We start from the raw sequence: 9,988 nt of genomic DNA, 5'->3' as shown, positions 1-9,988 counted from the left end.
TTGATGACAGACACCAAACTACAGAACCAGGAAGCTCCAACAAACACCAAACAGAATGAATACTAAAAACAACATAAACAAATAGATAATAACAAAACTAAAACTAAAACAGAGAACTTACTATGGCCAAACATATCATAATCCAACTGCAGACAAGATAAAGAGAAATTTTAAAGTGAGCCAGATTAAGGGTACTATATGACTTATCTCAAGGTCATGAGTTTGAGCTCCATACTAGGGGTAGACATTACTTTGAAAAGTAAAATAAAATAAGCCAGGTGGAAAAAAAAATCACTTCCCCCCATGAAGAACGAATATAGGATTACAGTGGATTTCTCATAAGAAATCTTGGAAGAAAGAAGAGAGTGGAGTGAAATATTTAAGAATATGTATAGATATATCTAAATTTTGAAAAAGAATGCCTATGAAGGAGAAATAAAGATTTTTCTCATGAAACAAAAACTAAGGCAATTAATTGCTAACCAGACTTTCCCTGCAAATCTTAGAAGAAATTCTAAATGCAGAAAGAATAGCATATAGATCAAAAACTTGGATCAGTATAAGGAAAAAGAGCACAAAGAAGGAGTAAATGAAGGCGAAATATTTTATGTAATTAATAATCTTAATCCATTGCTTACTTTAGTAGCAATGTTTTGGGGATTATATCACATGGATAAGTAAAATGAATGATGGTGATATTACTAGAAATGAACCGAAAGAATTAGGAATTCTCTATTTGAGGTATTTTTACTATATATGTGAAGCAGTATAATGTTATTTGAAGGTATATTTAGAGTAGTTAAATATGTGTATTGAAAATTCTAGAGCAACCACTAACTTTTTTAAAAGCAGTATACTTGATGTGCTAAGAGAGATAATCCTATAAAATGCTCAATTTAAAAAAAAGCAGAAAAAGGGGGAGAAATGAAACAAAGAACAAATGCAACATACAGAAGTTAAAATATGGTATATGTTTATTCAATTATATCAATAGTTAAATATAAATGGTCTAAATACATCAATTAAAAGACAAATTGTCAGAATTGATAAACAAAACCAAGATCCTATATGTCATCTAAAAGTAACTTATTCATCTTAAATACAAGGAAACAGATACAAGGATAGCAAAGAGATGGAGAAAAATATTTTATGCCAACATTAATCAAAATAAATCTGAATCAGTTATACCAGTTGCAGACAAGGCAGACTTCTGAACAAGGGTCGTTATCAATGATAAAGAGGTACATTAAATAATGATAAAGGACTGATCCTCCAAGAAAATAAAACAAAATGTATATGAACCCAACAGTAGAGTTCCAAAACACATGAGGAAAAAAGTGATAGAACTAAAAATAGAGTAGATAAATCCACTATGTTAGTTGGACGCTTTGGTGCTTTTCATTCAGTAAGTTAAAGGCCAAACAGAAAGAAATCAGTAGGATATATATGACTTGAAAAGCAAGATAAATATACTTGTTTTAAGGGACTCAATCTAACAAAAGCAGAATATACAATATATACAATATATACAATATACAATATTCACATTATTCTCAAGTCATATAAAATACTAACCAAGATTTGCCACCTTTGGGGCCATGAAACATACTTTCACAAATTTAAAAATAGAAACTATACAAATTGCATACAAATTATACAAACTGGAAATTACTCCAATCTGTTCATTCTCAGAACAAAATGGAATTAAACAAGACTCAAAAATAGATACAAAAATAGATAACTAGAAAACCTCTAGAACTATTAATCAGCACTACCAATAATTTACAGATCAAAGAAAAAGTCAAAATATAAATTAAAATTTTTGAAGTGAATATAAAAATACAATGCACACAAGTCTGTGGCATGCAAGGGCAGTGGTTAAAAGAAAATTTATAGCATGGAATAAACATGTCAGAAAAAAAGTTGATCTAAAATTAGTAATCTAGGCTTTCCTTTAGGAAAACAGATAAATGAGAATAAGGTAATCCTAAAGCCTAAAGGAAGAAAAGAAACAATAAAAGAAAAAAAATGTAGAAATAAACTAAATTTAAAACAACAGAAAAAAAAAAATAAAGCCAAAGGCTAGTTGTCTGAAAATTTCAATAAAATTGACGAACTGGCTAGGCTAACTAGACAAATTTTCACTTGGAAAAAATGAATTTAGAATACATTTAGATTTACAGGACAGTTGTGAAGGTGTTACAGTTTCCATACGCTCAAGCTCAGTTTCCTTTATTACTAACGTCTTACATTAGTAATATATATTTATCATAATTAATTAAATATTATAGATCCATTAATATTAACTAAAGTTCATACTTAACATTAATAGCTTCTTAGTTTTTACCTGGGTCCTTTTATCATTCCAGGGTCCAATACCACATTTATTTAACCAAAGCAATTAGGAATTTTGTGATTGTTCTAACTTCTGAAGTTCAATGTCAACCTCAGTTTTGATTCACAAACTTATATTTGCTTATTTCCCTGGGAATCAATACTTGATATAATATCGTTTCTATACTGGTTACTTAGAGAGCTTTCTTAGTTTGACACTCTACTGGTAGTGTTAGATACTCTAAACATATCTGTTTATTTAATTAAAAATCGTATTTGAATTTATAATTCAATTTCCTTTAAGTAAGGCACTTACAATTAAGTACTTAATTTAGCCAGAGATTGTCCTTAGACATTATACGATAAGCTCTTTGTTTTAGAGACAGTGAGATCAAAAGCACAAGAGGTGAACCGCCTTGCTAGGATAACAGCTAGTTAGCAGCAGAGCCCAGACTAAGACACAGATCTCTGAACTCCTCGGTGTCTTTTCCTTTTTCCCACATTGATATTTTTCCAGCTTCATCTCTGGTCTTGTTCTTCCAGCCTTAGATATAAATTAGGATAATTCCTCCAGTTTTGTTCCCGCATAACAGAATAAATTAGAATAGCATCTGAGTAATCTCTAAATATATATCTTTCTAAAAAATTTATAGCTGCAAAATATTTTTTGAAATATAATGCCCTTTAAAATGTTTAGAGTTTAAATTGTTTTCAAACATCTCAGAAGTTATTTTTTTTCTTGAAAATGTATGCATTTTATTTTTATGGCATCTTTTATAGTAAATCGTTGCAGTGCAGGCTTGACTTTTTTTATCTTTGAGATATTAAAAGCCATTTTAACCAAGAGATGGCCTGTACTTACACCTGTACTGACCTAATACACAGTAATGGCTCATTTGTAAGTTTTATAACCTAAGGGTTTAATATTTCACTGGAAAGACTCTAATGGGCTTTGGCATGAGAAAAATCTATGGAGAAGTCAGATGACTTTTTATAGATTATTAAGTAACAGTCATTTGAAACAATATACACTTCAGTACCAGGAGATTATGTAAATGTTACGGAGATCTTTTTCTTTTTCTTTTTTTCCCCTACCAACTGCTTGAATTTCTATTACATTTATAGTTTTCTATCACAGTTACAGTTTGTAAGAGGTAGATATGCATGTTATAAATGATTGTTGAGCACATTTGCTTAAGAGAAAAGCATACTGTGGGGCACCTAGGTGGCTTGGTCAGGTAAGTGGCTGACTCTTGATTCCCACTCAGGACACGAGCTCAGAGTACTGATATAGAGCCCCATGTCAGGCTCTCTGCTGAGCATGGAGCCTGCCTAAGATTCTCTCTCTCCCTCTCCCCTTCCACCCATCTGTTCATAAATGCATATGCACGCCTCTCTCTCCCTCTAAAAAAAAAATTAATTAATTAGAGGGAAAGGATCCCAAGATCATATAAACCTTGTTACCTCATCACTGTCTCTACTTCTTTTAAATTACATCCATTATAACAAATGTTTCATACAAAACATAAAATGGTTGTTTCAAATATTGGTTTTTATGATAGATATATAATAAGGTGTTTGCTTAATTTATAATACATTTTCCAATTACCAATTATGCAGCCCCACCAGTTTATCAACACATTTTATTGAACTGCTATACACTTAGCCCACAGCTGTGCTACTTTTAATAGACTTTTTTCAAATATTTTTATTTTAGAATGTTTTTTAGAAAATTATTCCTATTAGAGTCACGCTAAACAATTTTCATGTGAGTAGCCCAGCCTGACAAAACTCTTTGAAAGATCTGACACAGTATGTTGACCTACTTATCATTGTGGATGTCGGACAGTCCTGTAGAACCAACAGTATCGGCCATACTCCAAAGACAGGAGTCTGCTTTTTCTGAAAAACCTAACATGCCTTAATTGAAACAAAAGATATATCAGTGCATGGTCTAGAATGATTCCATTTGATTTCAAAAGATTCTAAGGATAAACAAAAGAGATAGTTCCCTGAGGAATTATATAGATGAGAAATTTTGAAGGAATCAATCTCTCAATGAGGCAAGGAAATAGGGGGTGATGAGAGAGATGACAGGGTTAGCAGCCATATAATTGTTGATCTTGGTTGGTTCAAGGGAAGCAGAGAAAATGCCTGCTATCTGAACATATGGAAAGGTTCATCCAACAGAAGCAAAGGACATGTTATCCTCAAGTTCATATGGAACATTCACCATGATAGACCATGTCCCATACCATTAAACATAGTTCAATGAATTTAAAAGAACAGAAATCATACAATGTCCTCAGAATACATTGGATTTAAACTAGAACCCAAAACATAAAGACAGCTAGAAAATCCCAAAATATTTGGAGATTAAACAACACATTTCTTTTTTTTTTTTTAAGATTTTATTTATTTATTCAAGACAGACACAGAGAGAGGCAGAGACACAGGCAGAGGGAGAAGCAGGCTCCATGCAGGGAGCCTGACCTGGGACTTGATCCTAGGTCTCCAGGATCATGCCCTGGGCTGAAGGCAGCGCCAAACCGCCGAGCCACCCAGGCTGCCCAAACAACACATGACTTAGTGAAAAAATTCTCATTAGAAAATATTTTGAAAAAAAATATTTTGAATGTAAGAAAAATGTAAACATATTAAAAACATGAGTGTGATGCAGCAAAAGCAGTGTTTAGAGGGAAATTTACATCATATCAGAAAAAAAGATCCAAAATCAATACCCTAAACTTCTTCCTCAGGAAATGAGAGTAAAAGAACAATTTTAAATCTAAAGCAAACAGAAGAGAAGACATAATAAAAATTACAGAATACATAAAACTGAAAACAAGAAAATAATGAGGAAAATCAACAAAATCAAAAGGTAGTTCTTTGAGAAGACTAAGAAAATTGAAAAGCCATAGGCAGTCTAACAAAAATGAAGGAGAGAAGACATAAATCACAAATATCAGAAATGAGAAAGTGTCATCACTTCGGATCTCATGGACCTTAAAAGGATTATAATGGAATAATACAGATAGTTCCATGCCCTCAAATTTAATGATATAGATGAAATAGAATAATTGAAAAGCACAAACCAAAACTCAAACAAGGAGAAATCAATCATTGAAATGGACCTATAGCTATTAAATAATTTGATGACCTACTAATAACCAGAGCAGGGAAATGCATTACAAAAAAGGAAAACCATAGTCAATATCCTTCTTTAATACAGATGCAGAAGCTCTCAACAAACTATTTGTATATAAAATCCAATAATATATTAAAGTATTATACTTGGGGCACCCAGGTTGGCTCAGATGGTTGAGTGTCTGCATTGGGCTCAGGTCATGATCTGCACGTATTACTGTTAGCAATGGGAAAAAAATAAAATAAATGTAAATAAAATATAAAAAGGAAAAAATATATAAAAAGGATTATACACTTTAATTGCTCCACCAGCATCAAATCTATTTTTTAATAAATTTATTTTTTATTGGTGTTCAATTTGTTAACATACAGAATAACACCCAGTGCTCATCCCATCAAGTGCCCACCTCAGTGCCCGCCACCCAGTCACCCCCACCCCCCGCCCACCTCCCCTTCCACCACCCCTAGTTCGTTTCCCACATATCGTTTACTTTAAAGGACAGTACTGATGCTTTATTTTGGTTATCTCTTCCTAAATACAAAATACATCTTAAAGGATGTTCCTCTGCCTTGTGTTCTGGGAGAAGCATATCTTTGAACTACCTTTATCCTGATTGTTCTTTCCTTATGTCCATGTTATCAGATTTAAATTTCACAGTATTATGTAGCTATGAGTTTGGATGGTTTATTTTCATTCTTTTTCTTATTCAATATAAACTTTTAGAAAGTACAGCTGAAATGATTTCCGAAAGTCGGCTTTGTGATTTCCGGGACTCATTTACCTTTTGAACTTGCTTTCCTGAGAACATTTCTATTTGTTATCATTAGTAAAAATCAATTTCTTGAAGCTCATTGCTTTAACAGACTAATTTCCTTTTCTCTACTCTGTTTATATTTAGGGGGTCCTCCCTCAAACTTGCCTCTCTCCACCTTTGAATAATGCCCTAGGTGCCTTTAATTAATCCCATGTTATATATACAACTATATGCGTAAGTACGCCGTAGCTAATGTTTTTGTCCTTATTTGGTTCACAGAGAATGGTACTACTAGCCATTTCTAAACAACTTATTTGTTACTTATTATTCTTTCTAATCTTTTTTTTTTTTTAATTTTTTATTTATTTATGATAGTCAGAGAGAGAGGCAGAAGCAGGCTCCATGCAGCGGGAGCCCGATGTGGGATTCGATCCCGGGTCTCCGGGATCGCGCCCTGGGCCAAAGGCAGGTGCCAAACCGCTGCGCCACCCAGGGATCCCTTATTATTCTTTCTAAAAAGTCAGGACCTTCTAAAGTTGTTGGCGTAATAAGCAAACAATCTACTTATTCTATTTGAAGGCTTTCTTTTTTTTCATCTGCCTCCTTGATATCTGGAGGAAGACTTAGTTATTTAAGCATCATATCCAACTCATAATTTAAGAAAGTGCAATGCAGGTATTTTCAAAGGGCTAATATTTTTTGTTCGTTTGTTTCTCTCTTCTTTCAGTGGGATGTCACCTTTGCTGTCTTTCATTCCCATTACTTCCCAAGTTGCCTCTCATATTTTGCAGTTTTTACATACTTATCACTAAATAATTGGTTTCTTGAACATTCCTTTTGACTTCTTTGAACTACCAGGATGGAGGCCACTGGATGGATAGTTTTGCTTTCTCATTATTAAATATAGTTCCTAACAATACGGAAAATTAGGATCCTAGCTCACAGAGAATGCAACTTTTTGAAGCAGGGCTCTGTCTTAGCCAACCCCAAAAATATGTGGCATTGACTTAACAGCTGCATGGCAAAAAGTGAGAAAACTAATACTGGAGACTTTAAAAACAGTAATCCATGTTTGTAACAGAAAAGATGTACTTAATCATCTGCAACAAGGAAGAAAAAAGAAAACAAACAAACAAAAAAACCTACATGTATTTGCTGGGTCAAAGTTCCAGGGGAGAAACTAGAAACAGGACTCAGAATATGAACCCTTGCTAGGTTGTGCGAGCTTCTGTGGGCTGGATTAAAACCCATGTGGGAAGAGACGGGTTTATACCTAAACGAACTGGCCAGCTGGCGGGCACAGATGAAGGGATGAAGGGCTTTCTAAGCTGAAGCCACCGATTCTAACTCCAAACAATGGAAGATCCAGAGTTTCAGTAAAATATCTCTATTGGACAGTGTGAGAGAAAGGGAGAGAGAGAGAGAAGAGAGAGAGGGAGGGAGGAAGGGAGCAGGAGAGAGTGCTCAAATTTGAGAATTGAATTGAGGTGGGGCACATGGGAGCAAAGCAGCAGAAAATAAAGCAGATTTGATACATATGATTGGGGAAAACTACCTGCCATTAGTGACAAATGCAATGTCTAGCGAACTTGAACTTGTGAAGGGATCTTGTTAGCAAAGAAACCATGAGGTTGAACTAAACGCACCACTGACTTTTGGAATCACAGACCATTAGTCTTCCATAAGCAGTAGTCTTTAGAGGGAGTATGATACCAAGGATGGAGGGCCCCAGAATACCCGTTCACAGAAGCTGTGACCAAAGAGCACAACAGAGAAAGAAGAGTTTCTTGACATGTAGAGCCAGGGGTCATGACAAACAATGGGCAAGATAGTTCCTCCAGGAGAAAAGAGCCAGGGCCTCATAAATGCTGGTGTTAATTTTTATTGTGACAGCCCAACAAATGGGCCCTTGTTAGAAACATGAGTCTTAATTGTCGTCAAATTTTTAAAAATTTTTCCAAATTAAAGAATTTGACTTGATTCCCTTATATTTGAGAAGAAGGGTGACTTCCAAAATGACTCAAAGGCCACACGTTATTATTATTTATCATCTATACTCCAACAGATGCTATATTGTCTATTACAAAGTATATCCTTTCCCTCTTCTCTACTAATCTGAACATGTAGATAAATGCACCCAGGCACGTGCACATACATATCCATGTATAATTCTCTAAGAGTATAGCTACTTATATCAATGTTGAGAATTATAACTGGTATGTATACGGACGCACATTGCTTTCCTTTGTATAAGGACATATTTTGTCTACTACCCGTAGGCATTGCTAAGTACAAAGAGAAAATTCATTTTTATGAATAAAGAAGACTTCTGGAAACAAGATAGGTGATTACACAGGGAAGAGGTGGGGATTTCTCAGTGACGTGGAAATGCACAAACATTTATATACTTATTATATACTGGATACTCTGTTTTGTGTTAAAAAATTTTATTCACAGTAACTACATGAGAATATTATTGTCCACATTTAAATGAGGAAATATGACAAAAATGAATTTTTTCTTCACTTTGCACAACCGATAAGTAATAGACTGAGATATATTTTATAAGTAAAAGAGGTACTGGATTGACTCAATGTAGGGATGACTTAACAAAAGGACCTTCAGGAAAATCAGGTTACTCAAAAAGGACACAGAAGTTATTCAGGGATCATTTTACAAGAAAGAGTCAAAACTAGTATGGGGGGGGGGGGCAGACGGGACTCCAGCTCCCTCTCTGCTGGTTTTCTGCTAGGCCCCATTTACTCATGTTCCACATTTTGCCTCTGAATAAGCCAAAGACCCCACTTCCAGGGAAAGCAAGAAAGTTAATCATTCTCTGAATTTTGCCCTAGGCCCCAAACACCTGATAACACCTAACAAGAGCCAGATCCCAAACACGTTCCAGGACTTAGCTTCAAACCAACCTGGGCTGATACTGGCATCAATGCTTTGATTATTTATGGAGTAGCACCTATTGTTCACTTCACATCTGCCCTTGATTGGAACCTACCCTGAATTCCTGGAGGAATGTGTACCCTCGAACCTTTCCTAATATAACCCCTTAGCTCTACATGACATCAAGATTCACTCTCCTTTCCAAGTCCAGACACTCTGTCTGCTATACCTGTTGTTTACACTACACGATAACCTCTCTTTTCAGTTTCTCTGGCTCATGTTTGAGTCCTCCCCTACACGCAGCCAAAGACCCGCTTGGCTAGTCCTGTGGGACCTGCTCCTGGGTTCTGACTGGGTCTGCTTGCTTCAAAACTATTATTATATAATAATATTACCAACTTTTATTTTAGCATGGAATTTAGATCAAAATACTGCATATCAGCTACAAACACATTGATTTTTGAAATAAATTTACCTTTCTAATCATCATAGAAAGTCTGATTTAGTATACAATATTTTACTTTTTGGGAAAGTTATGGATTTATACAGCTGATTGGAGTAGCCCTTAAAACCTTGTAATTAGGGATCCCTGGGTGGCACAGTGGTTTGGCGCCTGCCTTTGGCCCAGGGCGCGATCCTGGAGACCCGGGATCAAATCCCACGTCGGGCTCCCGGTGCCTGGAGCCTGCTTCTCCCTCTGCCTGTGTCTCTGCCTCTCTCTCTTTGTGACTATCATAAATAAATAAATTAAAAAAAAAACCTTGTAATTACAAATCTAAAATCTGAACATTAGACAAATTATTGAAGGAATCTTTGATCGATAATGACTGATTTTGTGAATGATTATGCAATTCATT

At 34.9% G+C, this 9,988-nt stretch overlaps 1 long non-coding RNA gene across 1 annotated transcript in view; it reads left to right on the top strand.

Annotated features, from left to right (window-relative positions):
• LOC118350667 (uncharacterized) overlaps window positions 1-9,988 on the top strand; it is a 50,311-nt gene that overhangs the window by 23,264 nt on the left and 17,059 nt on the right. The window lies entirely within an intron of this gene.

Source organism: Canis lupus, chromosome 14 (genome assembly GCF_003254725.2).
Source record: "Canis lupus dingo isolate Sandy chromosome 14, ASM325472v2, whole genome shotgun sequence".
NCBI classification, from domain to species: Eukaryota; Metazoa; Chordata; class Mammalia; order Carnivora; family Canidae; genus Canis; species Canis lupus.
This window is presented reverse-complemented; position numbering and strand designations above follow the sequence as displayed.